This window comes from Dipodomys spectabilis, unplaced genomic scaffold (assembly GCF_019054845.1).
Source record: "Dipodomys spectabilis isolate Male_0828 unplaced genomic scaffold, ASM1905484v1 ptg000068l, whole genome shotgun sequence".
NCBI lineage: Eukaryota > Metazoa > Chordata > Mammalia > Rodentia > Heteromyidae > Dipodomys > Dipodomys spectabilis.
In genome coordinates this window covers 68,723-92,803 of record NW_024870745.1, presented here as the reverse complement: position 1 = coordinate 92,803, position 24,081 = coordinate 68,723, and the positions used below count along the sequence as shown (strand labels likewise).

The following is a 24,081-nucleotide window of genomic DNA, read 5'->3' as shown; positions in this document are numbered from 1 at the left end:
GAGGGTGTGACTCTTCCAAAGTCAGGCTTGCAAAGAGGAAAGTGCATTTGCTTTGGAGTGAACAATAAAAAATATAAAAATCCTTTATTAATGTTTTACATATCTTGACTAGAACTTCTCATGTTGGAGAAGAGGAAAGGTATGAAAAATTTCAAGATTGTTTGACTATTCCCGAAGATCATTCTTATTTATCAGCTATAGCCTGGGTTACGCTTAGTATCATGCTTGTTTAAATTTAGAAGCATTATTTGTTTCTTGGTTATAAGCCGCAAAGCCTTGAGTATTAATAAAGGTCATTTCCTAAGAGGTGAAAGTTGCTGTGTAAACAAACCTAAAATATCAAACACAGCATAGTGGAAACTATTTTCTAGCTATATGACAATCTGTGGTGTAGATTTTGTTTCGCATTGTTCCAGGGGACTCATTTTTGTTATCTTCTTTTTCACCATCTAGTGTTCCTATAATATTCTATACCATCCTCTGATGACTATAATTTTACTGGATTCTCTAATTTCTCTGTTTCTGTTTTACCGTTTTTAATTACTTTAGAAACTCTAACTCAACATGACAAATTATCTTTATAATATTAGCAAACAGATTTCATTACCATATTCTTACCCTAGCCTTCTACATAATTTTGGTACTTAGTGATCCCCAAATGTGCAAATAAAGATAGGGAGCTTCTTATTTAGATATTATTTAGTATTTCAAGACTTCATTAATTCAAGGCCCTTAGTAGTATGTACATCATACATGTATACTAAGCTGGTGGCAACTTTTACTTATTCTCAGAAACTAGGAAATATGGTGTCCCTGTAGTTTCATTAGGAAAAGGATGTAGTTGAATTAATTTACTAAACCAAATCTGCTGTAAAGTATTTCTACAAGTTATTTGGCTTACTGTTTTTCAGTTCTAAAGGACAGAAATCTAAAAGAAGTCTCACTAGATTAAAATAGAGACACCCACAGTGCTAAAATATTTTTCAAATGATTCTAGTGGAAAAGACATTTATCTCCTGTTCTGCTTCCCAGAAATTCAGAAACTGGGTTGTTATTTTTTCCTTTATCTTCTAATGTAGGCTCTTTACATCTTTCTGATGGTTCTTACCTAATCATGTCCCTTTTGAACTACACCTGGGACTTTTAACTACCTTTGAGTATACTTCTCCCATATGATAATTATTCAAATTTGTTCTCCTTGGGTAATGAGAGGTTATTATTTTACAAACATATATATAATTCAAATCTACATTTGAAGGATTAGGTATGTGGGAAAGGCAGATATTCTGTGAAGGTATTTTGCTATGTACAATGAGTGTGTAGCATTCTTTCTATTATAACCTGTTATCCTTTCATTAACCTGAACAAGATATTCCTTCAATGAAATATAACTAGAAAAAATTTAGTCCCTGAAAACAATTAATCCTGATTAAAACATTGTCATGTACTAGAAATCATAAATGCCTGAAGCAGTTCTGGCACTATCACATTTTATATATTCTGCATACAATCTTCTCTTTTCAAGAGCATTTGATTGTTATTATTTTGGAATTATGGTTAATATTTATTTGACTGCTATTTTTAAAGAATGCATCACCCAATACTGGTTCTCTTTTTCTAACTTTTTTGGGTCTAATCTATTTTTGAAAGAAAGGCAGCCATTTGAATTATATAAACTGCTTATTGAAGTTGAATCAGCATGGAGAGGAAAGGAAGAAAATTGATGACTTTGTGGGTATATCACATTAAAAATGTATCTACAAGCTATTTATCTTAAAATCGTCTATTTTTCATTATATAAGATTCTGATATAATTTAGTCTCTCAACTCACACATTGTTAATGCAGTCTTATTTCATGCCTCCCAAAAACAAACACCAAATTACTATTTATTTTTAAATTATCATTTATTTAAAAAATATATTTTTAAAAAATTAGTCGAGGGAAATGGTTTATTAGATATTTAGAGTCATGTTCAGACTCTAAGGTGAAAGCCAGAGAGGGGAAAAAATCCTGATTTTATTCTTCCTTGAGCCACTCTGATTTATTTCATCTGTTTCTGAAAGAATGAAATTCTTGATTTGAAGCCTTTTGCTTGATATCCACAATGAGTCATTCTTCCATTATTAATAGAATTTGGAGAAAGGATGAGAATTCACACTAGAAATAGGAGAAGAGGGAAAGAGAAGAAGAAATCTAGATATATTATTCTTCCTCATCACAATCACAAGGTCTGGATAATGATAATGGATATTAGATACAATGCTCTAGAGTGATTAAACACATCTATAGGAAAGATAACCCTACAAGTGATCACATGGAGAATGCTTATTTATAAAATATTATAATAATTTCCTACAGAAAATGTTATCTATTTGTTAAGTTCTTGGTTAGGATTTGTTTAATTCTGGTGTGCTATAGTCAACTATCATAATGGTATACAAGGATGGTAAGAAACTAACATCTTAATATCACATTCTAATATTAGCTTAATTCTGCCTGTGTTATATGTATGAGGCTGTATTTGAGTTTTGCTTCAATTTGACATGCTATATTCTTCCAGTATATAAATTGAAGGAAGACTCCCTCTGAAATATGCTATTTTTATGGCTAAGGGAAAACAAGTCAGCTTTTAGACACAGACAATGAGATAAAAATCTTCCCCTAGAAATAATCTTTCTCCAATTCTGGTTCACTTTTGTAAGCTGAAATAACTCACATAACCCATTTTTACATTGCAGGTAGAGGTAAATCTCACCTACAGAAGCTGATGCAACACATAGAGTAATATACCAAGATATGCAACACTTGAGATAAAGAGAAAAAAAAGAGAACTATAATACAATCAATCATACTTGTGCTCACATGACTCTGCAGGAAGGAAGGTATTATGTAACTTTGTTTCTAAAACTACTGAGATCTTCAAATCATGTCTTTTATGCTTGGATGTTACAGGAATTAGAGAACATTTTGATACTGAGACAGCATAAAATCTCGAAGAAAGCTGGACTAATCATTTCAATACTACCTTTTGTTCTCCAAGAAAATAAACCATTTTAAAGACAATACTTTATAATTTCTCACCTAGTATCTTTTATTTTCCAGAAATGGATTTTGTTAATATATGTGACTATCCAACAGAATAAATATCTTCATTTATATGCATCTTGTGCAGACAGCAAATCAATTAGATGTAAGTGTGAGTTGATCAGTAGCACTTTTTCAAACTGCAAAACTTCGTTTAAATAGAGATACAGGTGGAAGCATTGCAACAATGAGATGTACAAGACGTTATGTCGAAAAATGAACTTTACAACTTTGGTGGGGGAGGGTAGCGGGGAGGATTGGGTGGGGGGACAGGGGGAGGATGGGAAGGGATGGGAAGGGTAATCAAAAGAGGAGGCTATAATGCTTGCTAAGAAATGTACTCATTATTTTGCCCATGTAATTGTAACCCCTCTGTACAGTATTTTCACAATAAAAAATAATATAAAGAAGAAAAATAAATAAATAAAACTGCAAAAAATTTGGACAAGGAGATAATACATATATTTTTTCCATCATCAACTACCAAATCCTCCTTCTTCCTTCCTAAGAAACACACCCAATTAATAAAAAGTCATAGATATTTGGCTCTTGATCTTGAAAATGAAAGCAGAATGTTATGGATGTCTGAGATGATAGTTAATAGTGTTTTACATAGTAATGTCACATGCAACAACCCTATGAATCCTGCAGGTCTTAACACTACTTCCTTAGTGATGTAATAGGAATGTCAGCTTTACTGGATGTAGTATTGTTTTCCACTTCCTTTCCTACCACCGGACCTAAATTATAATACATATTATGGGTGTGTTCTCTTCTTTTTCAGATAAGATTTGCTAAGCGTCTGTCAATCACTTTGATTTTTTCAAAGAATCAACTCTTTGTTGTGTTGATTTTTCTGTGATTTTTTTTATTCTAATTCATTTAATTCTGATTTAATTTTAATTATTTGTTTTCGTCTACTGCATTGGGGTTTATTTTACTGCTCTTTTGCAAGGAGGCCCAGATGTCTCATTAAATTTTTGGTTTCAGATCTCTCCAATTTGTTGATGTAAGAACTGAGAGCTATAAACTTGCCTTTGAGTACTGCCATTGCTGTTTCACAGAGGAGCTGGTAGTTTGTATGCTCATTTTTGTTGAATAACATGAACACTTGAATTTCCTTTCTAATCTCTTCCATGAACCAATCGTGATTCAGCAGTGTGTTGTTCCGGGTCCTTGAGTTGTTACAGGAGCCTCTTTGGTGTTTTTTAGTGTTGAGTTCTAATTTTATTCCCTTGTGTTCTGAGAGAAAGCAAGGTATAAATTCAATGTGTCTGAATTTGGACAAGTTTGCTTTTGGACTAAAATGTGGTCTATTTTGGAAAATGTTCCATGTGCTGCTGAGAAAACCATGTATTCTGATGCTGCTGGTTGAAATATTCGGTATGTGTCTGTTAAATCTAATTTACCTATGCAGTTGTTTAGGTCCGCACTTTCTCTTTTGAGTTTTTTCCGAGTTGATCTATCTAGTGGGGAAAGTGGTGTGCTAACGTCCCCAACAATTAAAGTCCTTGGATCTATTTGGGATTTGAGGGAAAGTAGTGTTTCTTGGATAAATTTGGGTTCTCCGTTGTTTGGTGAGAAGATATTTAGAATTGTAATATACTCAAGAAGGAGATATCCCTTAATTAGTGTGTAGTGACCTTCTTTATCTCTTCTCACTAGTTTTAATTTGAACTGTATTTTATCTGATATTAGTATTGCAACTCCCACTTGATAATGGGGGCTGTTTGCTTGGTAGATTTTGTTCCAGACTTTCATATTGAAAATGTTTTTGTTTTTATGAGCAAGACGTGAATCCTGAAGGCAGCAGATGGAAGGATCTTGCTTTTTAATTGAACTAGACAGTCTATGTAGCTTAATTGGAGAGTTAAGTTCATCAATGTTGAGAGATAGGACTGAGAGGTATTAGGGAGTTCCTGCCATTTTATCCACCTTCTTGGGGGCTGAGGCAACTGAGTTCTTCCTATACTTCTTGGATTCTCAGTTTGGGTTTAGTTTCTTGGCCTTTATTGTGGTCTTGTTGGTTTTCTATGTGTAGGACATCTTTAAGAATCTTTTGTAAGGCTGGTTTTGTGGAGATAAATTGTTTAAATTTTTCATTGCTATGGAAGGACTTTCTTTGACCTTGGGTTATGAATGAGAGTTTAGCTGGGTATAGTATTCTTGGTTGATATTTGTTTGTCATTATGGCATGGCATACATCATTCCATGGTCTTCCTGCTTGAATTGTCTCTGCTGAGAAATCTGAGGTGATTCTAAATGGTTTCCCTTTATAGGTGATTGATATTTTCTCCTTGACAGCTTTAAGGATGTTTTCCTTGGTCTGAATTGATCCTGCGAGGATTATACTGTGAGAGTGGGATGTCCTGTTTTGGCCATGTCTATTTGTATTTCTAAAAGCTTCTTGTATCTTAATAGGCCTATCTTTTTGCATGTTTGGGAAGTTCTCTGCTAGGATCCTGTTAAACAAATTTCCTATACAATAAACTTCTGATTCTAGATGCTCCTCTACACCCATTATCCTCAGATGAGGCTTTCTGATGGTGTCTTCCATGTGTTGAATAGATCTATCGTATTTCCTGGATTTTTCTTGAATGGTTGTACGTTCTTTCTCTATAATATCTAGGCTGTCTTCAATCCCCGAGAATTGATCTACTATCAAGACTTTCTACTTTGTTATTTATTTCTTTTCCTTCTAGTTGGTTGGCTTTGATGGCTTCCAATTCTTTGTTGGAGCTTTGATTTAGATATTGGATGAACTTCTTTACTTCCTTAATTTGTTGTTCAGTGTTTATTCTCAAATCACTTAGTTGATTGGTTATGGTTTCCTTGGACTCCCATTCCTTCTGTTGGGTTCCAGTCAGCGTTCCCTTTGTGGACTTCCTGACTTCTTTCAGCTCTCTGTTTATAGATTCCATGGATGCCTTTAGTGATCTTTGTGTATTCTCATGCTGCTCTCTCAATTCCTGTATCACTCTTTGATTAGCTTCCTTATGTTCACTCAATTCCTATTGTTCTCTTTGAGTGTTCTCAGCCTCCTAACACCATTCCTGACTTTCTCTTTGTCTCTTCTACGCCAACTCCCGCAATTCCTGTCTATCTCTTTGACTGATCTCAGCCTGCTCACACCATTTTTTTATTTCTCTTTGAGTGTTCTCAAGCTGCTCATACAATTCCTGTATCAGTCTTTGAGTAGCTTCCTCAGGCTCATGATATTCCTGTATTGACCTTTCATTTGTCTTCTCTCTCTCCCTATCACGCTCACACGAAGTCTTTGCAGGTTTTCAATCTTTTCATTTACCATGTTTACCAGTAGTGTTTGCAGAGCTTTTTGGGAACTCTCCTCTGGATTATTCATTTTCTGTTCTGTCCCCTGATTACCATGAGTGGGAGTTGAGATACCCGGATTTACCATTTTTCTTTGTTTTTCAGGTTTGTTCTGCCCATTTGGGATGAATGAAACACCAGTTTTGTGCTAGAACACTATCGTAAGGCAAGCATCAACCAAAGTCTGTAGTTGCAAAGTAAAAAGTCTGCAGATACAATCTAGTTCAACAGATATATCTATTCAACATCGAACAACTATGTATTATTAGTGTGCTGCGAACTGCAAAGAAGAATTTGGCAAAGTAGACATTATTAGGTTAAGGGAGATATGTGGGTAAAAATAGGAATAGAGGGATGTGTAAATGTAGAGGGAGAGTTAACTTGACTAAATACTAATATCTAAGCGGGAAATAGGTTGGATAGAATGATAGTAGAGAGAGAGAAAAAAAGAAAAAAGGGCAAGAAAAAATAGAAACAAAAGTTAAAAGAGAAACACATAAATTATACAAATTAACAAAGTAATATTCAGAGAAGAACGAGGATAGGATAAGAGAAGGGGAGGGATAGAATGAGATGTGAAAAACTTAAAAATAAAAATGCTTAAAATATCATATAGGTACATAGAAGTAATACTGCTATTAAGGAATTTAAGTCTAAGAGGTTTTGAACTGAGTAATAAATTTCTGGATTAAGTGTGTAAAAAATGGGGGTTAATGTCTAATAATCGACTACGGGTATATCTGAGGATGAGCAGAACAGCAATTAAGTCACACAAAAACGAACGAAAGAGAGGAAAAGTGAAAAGAATGAGAAACAAAGAAAGGAAGGATGAAAGGAAGAAAGAAAGAAAGAAAGAAAAGGATCAAAAAGTCTGTAGAGCTAAACAAAAAAATGAATAAAAAGAAAAAAAAGAATTAAAAAAAAAAAAAAAGAAAAAAAAGAAAAAAATCACAAACACACACACATATACCCTTAAAATAAAAAGTATAAGAGCAAGAAAAAAGGAGTTAATAAAAAATATTTTTTAAAGATAAAAATTAAAAAGTTTAAAAAGTTTAAAAAAATTATGAAATGTACAAAAAAAGAATTCTTTGATATTTTTTGGTGGGGATGGGTAGATCCTGTATCTCCCTTGTGTCTGTAACTGTCTCTTGTTGGAGTCTCTGGTCTGCTTGTGGTGTTTGATTTTCCTGTGGCTTGGTTGGTCTCTTAAGTCAGTTTCTTTGAGCAGGCAGAAAAATGATCTGCTTTACCCAGAATTTTGTGATCCTCCTCCCAGGCTAGTTCAATGAGAAGGAGATCTGCTTTGAGTTTCACAAAAGAGGGAGATGGCTGTTTCTTCTTGTTTGGAGATGCTGTGATGAGGCTAATTTCTGGTAGGGTGGAGGCCTTTTAGCAAATAGTAGCTTTTCCCTGGGGGGCTAGCTTCTGAGACACTGACAGAGCCCAGCCTGGAGCCATTCTCAGGGTTTATGTTTACTGAATGTCAATTGATTGTCAAGGCTACTATAGGGAGGGGCAGCCTCTGGCTCTGTTTATCCAGTGAAGAAAGCCACTCCTGGGGCTGGTGGAGCTTTCTCAGCTGTGCTGGGTCACTTTCCGCTGGGTGTAGCTGAGCCTGGAATGTCAGAATAGGTTCCTGTGACCTGGTAAATGACTCTTGTTTTCTTTCAAGGCCTGAGCTGGAGCTAGCTGCTCAGCCAGGCCTCTGTCAGTATCAAAGATGGAGATCTCTGGTAGTGGGGAGGGGAGGGATGTTCTTCCTTCCTCTGCTCCCTGAGAAGGAGTGAGGATGTCAGGCTTCTACTCATGCCAGATTCTTGGTTCTTGGGTCGTCTCTGGTATGCAATCTGCAGGATGAAGATGTCTGTTCCTTGTCAGTTCTTCCTGGTGTTGAGTAGAATCAACTCGCCTGCTGCATCTGGAGTCGTTGTCCTGGACTCTCTGTGTTGCAGGTATGGCGGCTACGGCCGCCACAGCAGCCACTGCTGCCACAGCGGTGGCTGCTGACAAGTGCACAGATCTGTTTCCTTGCCTGGATTTTCTCTCTCTGGCCTAACTCTGTGTATTGTGATGGCACACTTGGTGTGATTCTCTGGCTTAGGACTGTTCACTGGAGCACTAAAACTGCTTTCTATGCGAGAGCTTGTTTAGCCTCCAGCTTCTCCTCTGCCATCTTCCTGGAACTCCTGTATGTATTTTTATTTTGTCAAGCACTGAGCTTGAACTCAGGTAGTGGCAGTTCTGCCTCAGGTTTGATCACTCTAGGCTGGGGTGCAGACACTGGACCCATAGCCGAACCTGGGTTCCTGGGTCCCAATGGCTGACCGGAAAAAAAATTTAATGCAAAACAGAAAATACACTGGCAATTTGCAGATGGCTGCCAATTTTACATTTTTTTCTTTGCTAGGTGACCATACTGGGTCTGAATGACACGGTTGAAAAATGTTGGTAAATGTTGAAAAATGACCTGGCATTGCTGAAAGCTGGCAGGCTACCAGGGAAGCCATAGGCCAACACAGCAACATAGGCCCTGTGTTTGAAGCCCGGTCCTGACCCCTAAGAGATCTAAGAGTCTCGTTCCTAGTCATAGGAATACCGATGGAAGATTATGAATAGCAAGGTTGAACTAGTTATTTCTGAATACTACTATACAATTAGAGTGATTTTAGGAGGCCAATTGATTTTAATGAATGCTTTTTGACACATTCAAAGAATACTATTAATTACATGTATGCTATAGTTTCAGGACAGTGGTTGATTTAATTAATAATTCATTAAGGCTGAAAACAATAATATTAATTACATGAAGGCATAATAAACACCCAAGAATTGGCAGGAATGTAGCCTATATAGCTGAATAATGTGTAGACATCTCCTGCACTCTATAATGATCTATATTTATTTGTGTACTACTATCTGCATATCAATGTGTTCTTATTTTGTCAACTCTTAGGGCTCAATCTCAGGTGCTGGAAATGCTAGTCAGCTTAATATGCTCCAGGCTGGCATGCTGACACTTACCCATTAATGAATTGGGCTTTGTAGACTGTGAGTTCAGATGTGAGAAGCCGAGTGTGAAACATGTTTTCTTTTTCTTTGAAAGTGCTCGGTGACAGTTAGGATGTATAATTCAGATGCAAATCTATATGCTATGTAATAGGATGTAATAAATGTAAAAAGGTAGAAGAATTGTCATTACAATAAATGAAAAACAGATTGAATTTGTAGGGAATCATTCTAGGATAAAATTAGACAGAAAAATTATAGGACGTGGATTAAGTTTAATATTTTATTAAGCATTGACAGAATAAAAATTTCATGGAAACACAAATACCTAATAATTGGTAGTAACACACGATGCATAATTTAATAATATATAGGAATATGTCTCATTCTATAAAATACATAACTATAGTAGGAATGTACGTACATATGTGATAAACAATAACAGGATATTGAGTAATTTTAATTAATGCTTTATTAATTGTTAACTGGGACACATCATTAAATGGAGACATAATTTAATACCTAATAATTGGTAGTAATACTATCTATAATTTAATAATATGCAGACATCTCTCTTTTTGTGTATATAATATTTTTATACAACAATCTCTATCTATTTATATCTCATTCACTCCTGGGGCTCAGTGGTTGAATGTTCACCGAGGAAGCATGAAGCACTGGGTTTGATTACTCAGTGCACATAAACAGAAAACCCAGAAGTTCTGCTGTCTTTCATTCAATTGTGTGCTAGTCTTGAGCACAAATGCTTAGGAACAGGGTCAAAGTTCATACTCAAGCCCCAGGACTGCCGCCAAAAAAAGTAGAATGTTTTAACTGCAACTATAGAAGGGCAAGAAGGACAGGACTTCAAATACCTCATCACAGGGCAATCTAGGAGTCTGGGGCTGACAGATTCCACCTAACCTGACTTAGCCAGATGTAAACTGCTGCAACCCAGATCCATGGGTTATCCCCATCATCCTGGTTACCCTGGCTTATCCCCATATCCTGGGTGCTCAGGGCCTTTAAAATTTGGCAGGAAGTCTGCTAGAATCTTTGAAATATGGCTTGAAGTGGTAGCGCTCTAGTCTTGATCAAATGTTATTGGAATAGTATCCTCATGTTTTGAGTTCAAGCCCCATGGCTAACCCCCCCCCCAAAAAAAAAAAAAACCACCACACTAAACCATTAGATGTGAACTTGTGTGGTTTGTGAACTGTTCCTCAAAGAATGGTGATACTGATAAAAGCACCCTAATTCTAATGAAAGCTTGTGGAATAGAGCTAGGTGCTGAGTCCTTCACAGGGTGCAGTTTGCTGCATCCTGCATTGGGTGCTGTGTGCTGAGTCTTTCAAAGGATGCTGTGTGCTAAGTCATGCAAAGAGTGCAATGTGCTCTGTCCTTCAAAGGGTGCATTCTTTCTTCAGGTCCTTATAAGATCTCCACAACTGAGATGATTATGCAGACAAGAATATTGAGGCTCATTTATGTCCCCATGGCAGGGACAAAGATGTATTACTGAAGACTAGTAAGTTGTCTCCTGCAGACAATTGTTTTGTTTTGTTTTTTCTCAGTCATGAACCCTGAACTCATGGTCTAGGTGCTGGCCCTTACCTCTTGGGCTTATGACTAGCACTCTACCACGTGGAGACATGGATCCCCTTATAGCAGAGGCCACAGCCTAGGGGTCTATAGCTAAGGTCTGTCATCCTGCCTTCTCAGAAAGCTGAGATCTGAGGATCTGGGTTCCAAACTATCCCAGACACAAAAGCCTATTATCTCCATGAGCCTATTATTTCCAATTCACCACTAAGAAACCCAAAGTGGAATCTGGGTGCTTGTTGCTCATGTCTGTTATCCTAGCTACCCAGTAGGATGAGATCTGAGGATCATGGTTCAAAGCTAGCCTGGGCAGGAAAGTCCTTGAGACACTTAGCTCCGATGGACCCCCCAAAAAGCTGAAGTGGTGTTTGGCTCAAGTGGTAGAGCACAAGACTTGAGGAGAAGAGTTCAAGGACAGTACCCAGGCCCAGATTTCAACTCCTACAACAATAAAGAAAAGACAGAAACAAACTAACAAACCTGAAGTAGAGGGCTGGGAATGTGTAGAGTGTAGATTGCTTTGCATATATGAAACCCTGAGTTTGATTTCTCAGGACCATATCACTAAAAAGAAGCCTGAAGTGTCTCTGTTGCTCAAGTGGGAGAGGAGTATCCTTGTACAAGAGAAAATAGTTACAGTGCTCAGGACCTGAGTTCAACCTCCTGTGCACACACGGGCTCATGCACACATACACACACACACACACACACACACACACACACACACACACACACACACACACACTCACAGACTAGAAGTGGTGCTGTTAGACAAAATGGCAAAGCACCGGGCTTCTACACTGAGCTCATGGTCAGCACCCCAGCCCTGTTTTCAACCCCCAAACCTAGCCAGCCAGGACCCAACTTGGAGAGGTCAAATGTTTCAAAACCTGAAGAGCTTCAACAGCCCTAGATGACAGGAAGCTTTGTGATATCAGATATGTGCTTGGATTTCCCAAGCTTCCAGAAACCTAGGAGAGACATCATAGGCCCATCATCGTCCTCAATGAAACATTTCATGAGTTTCAGTGCCCCAGTTGTCTGCCAGAAGGACTGCTGAATTATATTGAGCACTGTATCTGAACACCGGAATATAGTCTCACAATGGCAGGATAAGTGCACAGGACTTGGCCTGCCACAGGAGATGGCACAAATGGCTTCCTGTCAAACCAGAGCACTGGGGAAAGAAATAGATTGGGCTAAAATTAGACCTTTATCCTGACCTTCAGAGCCCACTCACACTCATTCTCACAATCTAACACAGATGTAGTTGTTTGTTACATAGCTGTACAAAAGTGAGGCCTTTTGTCTGCCTGTCCAGACAATGAGGGAGACTTCTTCCAGCAGGCCTGGGATGCAGAGAAACCCTCAGGCTATACTGGGAACAGTGAGGGGAGCCGCAGAACATTCACTTTCATGAAATCAGTCTCTGTTATGAAATCATTTTATTGGATACAAATTTTCTAGCTTGGTGCCATTCATCGTAACTACTCTGGAGCTTCACCGATAGGAATACATACATACATACATATACAAAGATATGGAGGTACAGGTTATTTTTGAGGGGGCAGGTCCTGGTGTTGAACTATGAGCCTAGGCATTGTTCCTGAGATCCTTTTGCTAAAGGATAGTGCATTAACCTTGAGTCAAAACCCCACTTCTGGGTTTTTCTGTGATCTCTTAGAAATAACATTGTCATAGACTTTCCTACACTGGCTGGATTCAAACTCAGATTCTCTACATCTCAGACTCCTGAGGAGCTCAGATCACACAATGAGAAGCCACTGGCACCTTCTTTCTTTTCTTCTTCATTTTTTAATCTGGAAACCTGACTTCTTAATAGGGTCATACCAGGGTTATGAATTTATAACTTAGCTACCCAATGTCCTTTATAGCTGCTTTCTCTAAGAAGGATTTTCCTTCCTCATCTTACCATCTGTTCATGGGTTTGTAACCAAAAGTGAGAAATGAGTGTCACAGAATTTCTGTGCAAATGTCCACAGGACATGCCAGCTCTGTCAGTTACCATTGAGCTACAGCAATTTACTGTCTCAAGATGGGAGGACCAAAAGCTAGAGCGATCCTTATATTGTCTGCGTTGCTTCTTTTGCCTATAAAATGATCTAAAAATTAGGAGTGTTGTGTGTCTCCAACCTTAAGTATCTAGAATATACTAGAAGCATCTTCATACATCACTTTTCTAGTGTCTCTCGAGATTTAGACTCCAGGTTTGTGTGGAGGTGCTCCTTGGTGAATCCCTGAGGAAAGCCGCTTGAAACCTTTTTGAGAAATCACCCTTCAAAGTTAGCCTGAGCAGGAAGTCTGTGAGACTCTTATGTCCAATAAACCACCAGAAAACCAGAAGTGGAGCAGTGGACCAGAAGGTAGAGATGGAGCTTTGAGAGAGAAAGCCGAGCAGAAGAAACAGGCTAGACCAGGCTGGAAAGCCTGGGAGGCACTTATGTCCGATTAACGACCAGATGGCTGGAAGTGGAGCTGTGGCGGTGGTAAAGCCTCAGCCTTGGGAAAAACAGCTGAGGAATGCATCAGGCCCTGAGTTTAAGACATAGGATAGCCTCAAAAACGTTTTCAAAAAGAGAAGGCCACGTTTATGAATCAGTGCCCTACTTACTTATGTGTGTATATTACCTCCCTGAGTTCAAACACACTGTATGCAATGCTGCTTCTCTTATTTATTTATTTATTTATTTTTCAGATATGATCCTTGAGCCTACTGCATCATCCTCTTCATGTCAGACCCATTGCTTTCTCTTCCAGGGTTCCAGGCCTGTGTCCTTATATGATGCACACTGAAGATCTCAGCAGTCTTTATTTACATTTTATTATGAGGACAATGCAGGAACAGTAACAAATCAGGCAGGGATACAGAAGATAGGGTTTCTTAGAAATAACCAGTCTTCAGAAAATTAAACTTGAGGAAGTAAAATGGTAGCATACTTATGTAAAAACTACCATTAAGAAAAATATGAGGGGGCTGGGAATGTGGATTAGTGATAGAGTGCTTGCCTAGCATGCAAGAAGCCCTGGGTACGATTCCTCGGTAGCACATACACAGAAAAGGCCAGAATTGGTGTTGTGGCTCAAGTAGTAGAGTGCTACAGACAGTGCCCAGGCCTTAAGTTCAACCCAAGACCTGGCAAAGAGATACCTAGGTAGGTAGGTAGATAGATAGGAGAAGAAAGAAAGAAAGAAAGAAAGAAAGAAAGAAAGAAAGAAAGAAAGAAAGAAAGAAAGAAAGAAAGAAAGAAAGAAAGAAAGAAAGAAAGAAAGAAAGAAAGAAAGAAAGAAAGAAAGAAAGAAAGAAAGAAAGAAAGAAAGAAAGAGAGAAAGAAAGAAAGAAATATGATAGTTTAATCTTTGGACGTCAGGAGGAAAGAAGGGAACACTTCCCAGTTAGGAGACCTTTTGCAGTGTGCCTTCACATAACCACAGAGCAGGAAGACTGTCTCTTTCCCACTTCTCAGGCAACCAAGGGCCCCAGAGTCAAGAGGGCAGAGCTAGGTTCTAAATCATGTGCTTGGAGACAAAATAGAAACAGTCCTGCCTCTAGTTAGTCTGGGGATTTGCATTAATTATGTGGAGAATGAAGGAAGGAGAATGGACAGGCAGAGGTAGAAGGGTCTTCAAATCTGATAGATGGCGAGTCAAAAACCCACTCCCTAAGACCAGAGAGCAGGGTTTTTCTACGCTGTTCCTCCCCTCTCCCCCACTAAACTGGCTCTCTATTGGTAACCTAAAGGTAGCCTGAGTCTCCCTTCACATGAGGGAGGAAGATTAATTAGTCATTGTTTGAAGAGGCCAAGTAAAGCCTGACCCTGGTGTAACTTTAACAAATGTTACAGGTTTTCCACATTACTGGTTGTGCCTGGAATAAATGAAGTCGTTTTGCAGCTCACTTCCCTGTTGAGTGTGTACGTTCTGCCTCCTAATCCTGTAGGCCTGGTCTCTGCACCTAGCCTGGATTTTGAAACTGTTTTCTGTCCTTCAATAACAGAGTTACACTGGAGTTCTTCCTGCTAACAGAGCTAGGGCTCTGAATCCAGGATAGGTCAATAATGTTTCTTTCCTTCTTCTATAGCTCGAGTACTATAAGAACATTTAGTGTGCAAGTAAATTCTCATCACCAAGGGAGACACACGAAGCTCTTGAATATCTGACCTTTCAGAAGTGGAAGTCATTTTGTCATAGATTTCCTGCCCTGGCTGGCTTCACCCTGTGATCCTGAGACCTCAGCCTCCTGAGCTAGGGTGATGGGCATGAGCTACTTATGCTCTGCTAGGTTCAGAACTGTAATCACATTGACAATACAAGTCAACTGCTTATCACAAAGGGCTTGTGGAGCATATTAAGCCTTTTAACCTTGGACCTTTAAGAACCCTGTAGGACACAATATTACAATGCTACAGTCTGAGAGGATGGGCATATGTATGTGCTACACTTGAACCTTGAGCTCTGAGTCCAATTCTGGTGTACATCAGTGTTCATCTTCCAAAGTATATTCTCGTAATTAGCAAATAGGAAAAATATTTTAATTAACCCTCACTCTTTTTCCAGTTGTGTGTCTCGAACTCTAGCCTGGGCACTAACCCTGAGTCCTTCAGCTCAAGGTGAACACTCTAGCACTTATTCCAAAATGCCAGATGGGTTCTTTTGGTAGTTCACTGGAGATAAGAATCTAACAGGCTTTCCTTTGGACTGTGGTCTTCAGCTATCAGCCTCCCGAGAAGCTACGGTTCCACTTATGAGCCACTGGCATCTGGCCTATGGTTTTAGACAGTCCTGGGCTTGATTTTAGGGCCTGGGTACTCTCTCTGAGCTTCTTTTTCTCAAGGCTAGCCACTTGAGCTACTCCATAGCTTCTGGCTTTTTCTGAGTATGTGGCACTGAGGATTCAAACCCTGGCATTCATGCATGCTGAGCAAGCACTTTACCACTAAGCCACATTTCTAGCGCCACCCTCACAATTTTATACCTCGCTTGCCTATCCTCAAGAAAAGGCTTCTGAGTATAAATCATCTAAAGAAAACCCGATAGGAAGTTTCCAAAGATAAATAAGACAAAGCTCATACTTGTGAGAGACTCTAATCATGTGAAGACTGTGACAAATGCTTCCATTTATTTATGTATTATGTTTCAACATTTAATAAAATATTAATGAAAATGAGTCAATGTCCTAAATTATCGGGTATAATTATATAATAGATGTGCAAAATGTAATAAATATTATGTGTATAAAATACTAAATACAGCAATCAATAAATAAATAAATCAAAGAAAAATAAAATACAAAATCATTCTTTTTCTGTGTGGGTCCGGTTGTGTGGCTTGAACTCTGGGCCTGGGTGCTGTTCCTCAGCTCTTCAGCTCAAGGCTAGCACTCTACCACTTGAGCCACAGTGCCACTTCCGGATTTTTTCTTTTTGCTTATGTGGTGCTGAGGAATCGAACCCAGGGACTCAGGCATGCAAGGCAAGTGCTCTACCACTGATCCACCTGAATCATAATATGAAATTAACATACATATGTAAGTATATATATCATATATTACACATGTATAGAGCTATTTTTCCATCTCAGGGCCTTCATTCAGGCCCTGGGAACTCTAGCCTGAATTTCTTTCCTCATGGACAGTGAGCTTCGCCTTCACCCATGATGCAAAATTGTTACCTGGATGGTGAGCTTAAATCCTAGCAATGGCAGAAATACTGGTCCCAGTTCCAAGACAGTGACTTAATTTTTTAATGGAAGCAGTTTTGTTTATTCAGTTCCATACTGAACATTTTAAAAAGTGTAGAATTTTGTACAGCTATTCACTCAGATATCCTTCCCTTACCTCCAAAATGCTTCTCTGAGAACTAAATTGTTTGTCTTTGTTCGTTTTTTATTGTAAAAATATTTTACAGGAGCAAGGTAATGAGTAAATTTCGTATTGAGCATTGTTACCTCCTCCTTTGTTTTCCCCCTACCATACCTTCCCTCCCATCTCCACAACTACCTCCCCCTGCTTAGGTCAGTGACTTAGTTTTCATATTTGGTTGGCACAAGGTTTGAACTCAAGTAGTAGCAAATCTTCCCTCACATTGCTACAGATTTACCAAGACCCTGAATTCAAATCCCAGGCTAGGAAAGAAAACTAGCAGAAATTCCAAACTAGGTAGCTTTATTTTTTTAATTTAGTTAAATAACTATATTTTCTTTATTCTTTTTCTTTTTTTTCTTTTGGCCAACCATGGGGCTTGAACTCAGGTCATGGAAACTCTGCCTCAGCTTAGATCTCTCTCGGCTTGGGTGCAGCCTCCAGAACCATAGCTGATCCTAAGATCCTAGGCCCAGGGGACTTTCTAGAAAAAAAAAAAAACTGGAAAGCAGAAAAAGTGGCAACCTTCAGGGGGCTGGGGTTTTATTATTTTTTTCTTTGCACAGTGACCATCCTGGGTTTGAATGACATGGCTGCAAAGTAGATATGACCTGCCATTGCTGATGGCTTGTGGGCTATCAGTGAAGCCATAGGACAACCTGTGAACATAGGCCCTGGGTTCAAATCCCAGTCCTGACACCAATGGCAGGAGATCACAAGAGACTCATTCCTTTGCATGGGAATATCCATTGAAAGAGTAGTTCATGCATCCGTCTAGTCTAAAATTGGATTCAATAGTCTTAGAATGCTGATTGATCTTAATGTATAGTTTATTAAGCATTAAAAGAATAATATTCCTTCAATGGTGGTATAATAAATACCTAAGAGTTGGTAGGAACATAGTAGGTGTCATTCAATCATAGATAGACGGCTCTGGCCACTCTTTAACAATATATATTTCTTTGTATATCACCGTCTGCCTATCCATGTATCGCTGTTTTGGCCAAATCTGGGGGTCAATCTCAGCACGTGGGAACCACTTAACAGCTTGATTGGCTAGAGGCTCCCATCCTCAAACTCACCCATTCATGAATTGGACCTGCTAGGCCCTGAGATCAGATCCTAGCACTGCCAGGCATGATGGAGAACACATACATCTAAAATCTAGATTCTATGTGATAGGATGTAAACAATGTAATAAATGGTATAAGTGTCATCACAGTCAATAAAATAAGTGGTAAATAAGTTAATAAAACAAGAAATAAAATGAATAAACGCACCAAACACAGTATGGACTGAACATCTGAACGGAAGTATAAATCCTATCGTTAAGATGTATATAAGGAGTAACTTTTCCAGGACTGAGGCTTGAATTCAGTCCCCCTAGGAGGAGGGAATGGTGGGAGATCCTGAGATACTTGTTTCTGGACCTAGGAAGAGTCATGGCATGCGATCGATCTCATCCTTGAATGAGTAGTTTGTGCATGATGCAAGTAGGAAATGATACACAAGACTCATGGGGTATAGATTATTTGTAAAGAAGAGTTAATGAAGCATGACAATAATCATCACAGACATGAAATGAATGCATCAGAAAATACCCAAATATAGGTACACACAGATTGGATTCCATCACAACTCACCATCAATCCTACTCTATACAAATATGTACTTGTTTGCATTCTACCTTCTATTTATGAATGGATGACTATTGTGCTCCCCACTCTCCCCCCAGGGGGGCTCAAATTCAGGTACTGGAAACGCCTAGCTCCTTTGTCATTCACAGGCTGTTGTGCTCATATGGACCCATTCACCAATTGGGCCTGCTAGGCCCCGAGTTCAGATCCCAGCCCTGCCAAAAGATTCATCTTGATGTAAGACGCCAATGGTTGCATATGTTTTCCTTTCCTGTGCAAGTCTTGGGTCTCAGCTAGGATGGAGAATGCATGGGCCACCCTGTGGTCATGGGAATAAGTTGTTATCCATATCAGCGCAGTTATACCTGTCATCATATACATGAGAAAATACACAATAATCCATGAATAGCATACAAAATAAACACAATAAGTACACTCAATGCACGATGTAGTCCCCACACGGATGTGAATATACATCCCATGTTTAAATGATGCATTGAGCACCATTTTGGCCTCCCTGTGGCTCGATCTCATTTCCTGGGAAGAGCCCATCTCCTTAGTGGCTCAAAGTCTGGTGTGATCACGTGGACCGATTGGGCAGTTGGGCCCCCTAGGGCCTGAGTTCGAAGCCCAGCAATGCCAAAAATTCACCCTGATATGAGAAGCCAGTCATTGCACCTGTTTTCCTGTGCTGTGCAAATTCTGAGAATCAGCCAGCATGGAGAATATATAGGCAACTAATGTCAGCTTATATTTCCATAATTCATTCATCTGCAATAACAATTTGCAAGACTGGAGATGTGAAGCACTTAGACATGATTTTATTCTCGTTCATTTGGAAGATTAATCTTTAGTCAAAAGGAACGTTTAAAAATGGCCTAGAATTTATTCCTACCAGTTTTTATAAATGGCTTTGTACAATGGTATGTGATTATTTTATTTTACATAGGATAATTTTTTCTACTACCTATAAGTATTGGAAAAAGAAGAAAACTAAAATTTACTACATAGAGGAATATGATAGAAATAAAAGACAGATTTTATGTTTGTCAAATCTCTCATCAGTACCCATAATCAAGACTTAAAGTCATATTTCTTACTATGTTACACAGATAGGGAAAATATATGATAAGGCAACACATGATAAGGCAACTATTAGTGACTTTAAAATGTACCTTCTTATGTGATGAAATTTACTTTATTAGCTAATATTTGGGTTTGAATTATGGGAGGCTGATCTATTTAACACATTTCTGGAAGGCACCTACTGAACAACACAAATGGTGGGGGGTAGTATTTCTGCACTTTAATGAATGGTTGAACTTGTTTGGTATTAGTGCTGGGTACGTAAATCAACTCTATTGTAACTTGCTCCCTACACTTGAAAACCTTGTAATGTCACTATCATCTACTTGTCAAGTGTTATTTTGGTGAATATGATTTTTAAAAGTTTATTTGAAAAGGAAAATATTTTCAGGAGATTAAATGTAGGTTACATTGGTTTGAGAATGACATTTTTATACTACAGAACCAAGTTTTACTGAAGTACCAGTGTTTTGAAGCACTAAGGGTCTTCTCAATTAATGTTTTTCTAAATTATATTTGACCTCTAAATCAAGTTTTCCTAGTCTTGGTAGACCAATTATGATCTATCATTCCAGAAACTATTTTTTTGGCTGCACTGAAATCTTTCATTCATCATTAGGAGAAAGGTATTAAAAATAACCTTGTTCATTTGTGATTTTGTTCACTCATATGGGCTGGTCATCTGTAAATTGAAAGTTTGAATTACAGTACTTTCTCTCAGATTTTGTGATCTCATCTTTCATTTTAAGTTGCCTTGCAATTCACAATTGATTCCTGCTAATTCTTGTAAGCAATTGGGGCCCTGAAATATTATAGAAATGAGAAATTGAGATGAGTCTTTAATTATTTTCTGTTGGCATGTTGCATGGGCCTATGTGAGAAGTCATGCCCTTGTTATCTGATGACGCAGATAACTGGGACCTGGTATCCCAGGACCCGTGGGTCCTGCAGAAGAATAATAGCTTTTAGACATCATATCAGCAACATTTGGGTATAATCAGTAAGAATGCTTCAGAAATATGGAGAAAAACACTTAGGGACCAGCAAGTTAAAACAAAAAACAGAGCATCAGAATAAAATCCCTTATAGATTAGCAGAAAACAATACTGTTATTTTACCATGTGTATTCAGAAGACCACGAACACTTAGAAGGTATCACAAGCTTATACTGAAGATATTGCGTTGATACTTTTTATATTCTAATATATATTCTAAACCTAATTATTTATATTCCAATCTATTTATGGGAATAAATGTCAATATATTTGTCAAATTATCAATTCTAGTAAGATTCACTGTATGAAATTTAAAATCAGCACATATAAATATAAAATATATAAGTACATATAATATAAAAATTGTTTTGCATTGTTGTGTTGTGTTTAGGGAATCAAAGGCTACTCTGTTTTAAAGTATTATTCCAATATCTCTACCTCAGTTTTTGGTAGAGTTAGACTTAAAGCTTTACCATTTGTAGATATGCAGCCTAGAGGCAAGAGGAAACACTGTGATTAAAACATTACAAATTTAAGGCCTAATATCGAGGAGAAACATATGGACTTCTCCAGGAGCTATTGCAATATTTGGTGATAGAATGTCAGTAGTGTAAGTTCCTGCTTGGTTGGATGATAGACAGGTCAGGACAGTAGGTAAACATGCATATGAACAATTTTTTCACTTTCTTGGCTTTAGCTACCTTTGAAATGATACATATAATAAACAATTAAGTTTTGATAAAATACCTTCCATTCTGAACAATTCTGTCTGAACTGTTCATCTCTCTATGATCCCTTGTAACTAAGATTATTTTTGTTCCAGTAAGAGAATCCATGCTGTCAGGGTAAGATATTCTGGTTGGTCTATTCCTACATGGAAGAAAGGTAAAGGTTCAGTGTCAACGTCTAGTGCGTTGGGGTCCCTGGGTAAGGGTCACAAAATCACCAGGACACAGGGGATGCAGAGTGCAAACAGCAATTGCCACTGCATGCTGTGCTTTATTGTTAGTGGGTATTTAAAGACTAGCAAGCATAATCTTTGCCAAGATTTGGTCAGAAAACATTCACACAAAAAATTTCCACAGATACATTTTTACTTAACCTATGAGAGAATGTCTAGGTATATTATTAACTAAACTATTTTAGAGCAAGCTCAAACCACTTCTCCTATCTCAGGAAAATGCTTGACCAGCTGTTCATCTATGCTTAAGCAAGCAGAAGAGCCACTTCCTCAGCTCCCAGGAGTCTGTGACATGTTTTGAGATAGGGAGAGGGAACATTTTCCCCCTGTACCCTGGCGTTTTAAGAGCTTTCCTAATCCCAAAAACAGTCTTCAGATAATCCCGAGGCTGGAGTCTGCATCATTCTGCCCCCTCAACCTAGACCCTGAGTCTTCACAGTTCAGGTAGACATTTGTCCCAGCAAGACCTTATTTGGGAAATTTTAAGCTGCAGAAAGTTAGAAGTAGCTCTTAAGCAAGGCTTACTTTGAATCCATTAGCTCCACAAAGCTAACTCAGTTGATAAATAAGTACTTGAAAAGCCACCACCTTTGGACTTAGCTGTAAAGGCTTCAAAGTATGATAAAATTTAAAATGAAAACGACAAAATAGTCATTGACAAAAAAAATGTAAATGTGAGCAATCGACCAAACTATGTAAGTTTTTTCCAGTGTACACAGAAATTTAGAGAAATAAGATCAATAGCATTTTTAGGAACAATAAGGGTTCCTTGTTACAAATAGGCAACCATGGATATATGCCCGTATAAAAATTGTATCATTACGTACTTAAATTTAGAGGATACTACATGCTTCAGCAGCAGGTCTACCCAAATTACAACAATACAGAGATTAACATGGCACTTGCACAAGGATGATATGAAAATTTGTGAAGTATTCCATATTTTCCATTCTTCTGATGCAAGAAATGAAAAACAGTTATTAAAAAGTTGATTACAAAAATACATGTGTAACAATACATGTAATTCATAGAATTAAAGGTTAGTTTGACATCAGTGTATTAAATTTTCACCTTAGAAAGGCCTTTACATAGCATAACCGTTACAAAACTTGAAATTAGATAATATTGCCATTTTATCCCAAAGAAATAAAATAATATAAGAAACTACGAAAAAAAAGGAGTCTTAAAATTCTTCTATATGGAATGCAATCTGAAAGGTCACATTTATTAATGAATCATTATATAACAATGTAGAATTCAAAGTATTATATCTAGGAGAGATTGAAATAGATTATGGACATTACACAAACATAGATATACTTTTTTCAGAAAAGCTCCAGGAACATCTTTAGTTTCTATACTATTCATTTCAACAGATAAGTTAAAATTATTTCTGATTTAAAGAATCACAAACTCTGCAGAAATCATTACAGATGTATACAAACAACTCTTGAATACATTTTGATATCAAAGTCATGCAATTCACTTGGAAGAATACCATGGAATACATAAATTTTTATAGTAAGATATTGCTGTTGCTTTGTATTGTGAAAAAAATTTGTAGGGACACAAAAGATGGACTGGCATTTTTGAAATTTAAGAAACTTAACCAAACCATTACGACTTAGGAGAACAATTTGTACAGCCTTCGACAACTTCAAAGAGGTAGTGATACATACTTACCCTTTTGGCAATATCAAATGCAGTTTCTTCAAAGTTATTCTTCAGACCTGGTTTGATATAATGGTTCAACAGAAGGAGATACAGAGTATCTTTGCTATTTCTATTCCCAGCAGCAAGATGCAAGGAGGTCAAGAGGCCTTTAGTTTGGGGATTCGTATCTGCATCATGATGAATTAATAAAGAAGCCATTCTGGTATTATTCCACATATAAGTACTGTGCAGGGGTGTCCAGCCAGTCACAGTTATTGCATGAATATCTGCCTTGAGCTACCAACTCATGGACAATGTCTAAGTGTCCACTCTAGGCTTCCCGATGAAGAGGGGTATACTCATCCTCATCCCTAGTATTCGTCTGGGTGGCCTTTTTGGAAAGTAGTGTTCACACCACAGTAAGCCGATAAATTTCAGCATCCCAAAGAAGAAATTTGCTTGGATCCTACTCCATTTTTTTCTTGCAATTGATACCATTCCTCATTTTTTCATCTTGTTCCTTGTCTTCGTCAGAATTGCCTAATCAGAGATTTTGAGTACCAGTGGGAATGAGGTGTCCATGTATTTCCCCAATAGTTCACATTGGTTGAACTGGTCAGAAAAAACTGGTGAATGTTCTGCATATGTTTTTTCACCATGATTAATTTTCTCGTTTTCCATTTTCACTATTCTAAATTATTCTAACTGGAGAGTAGTGAATTATAGGGAGCAGAGGAAAGATTTTCCTCAGTATTCAAAGGTACAGACTGAAAATCAGGACCAGTGGTGTCTTGATGTGCAGCTTATTCTAGGAATGAGAAAATAGGAAACAATGCCTTCTATG

The 24,081-nt window shown here is 37.9% G+C and overlaps 1 pseudogene; it reads left to right on the top strand.

Annotated features, from left to right (window-relative positions):
- The first annotated feature begins 22,431 nt into the window (after positions 1 to 22,431).
- Positions 22,432 to 22,531, top strand: LOC122109106 (annotated as a pseudogene).
- Positions 22,532 to 24,081: the final 1,550 nt, after the last annotated feature.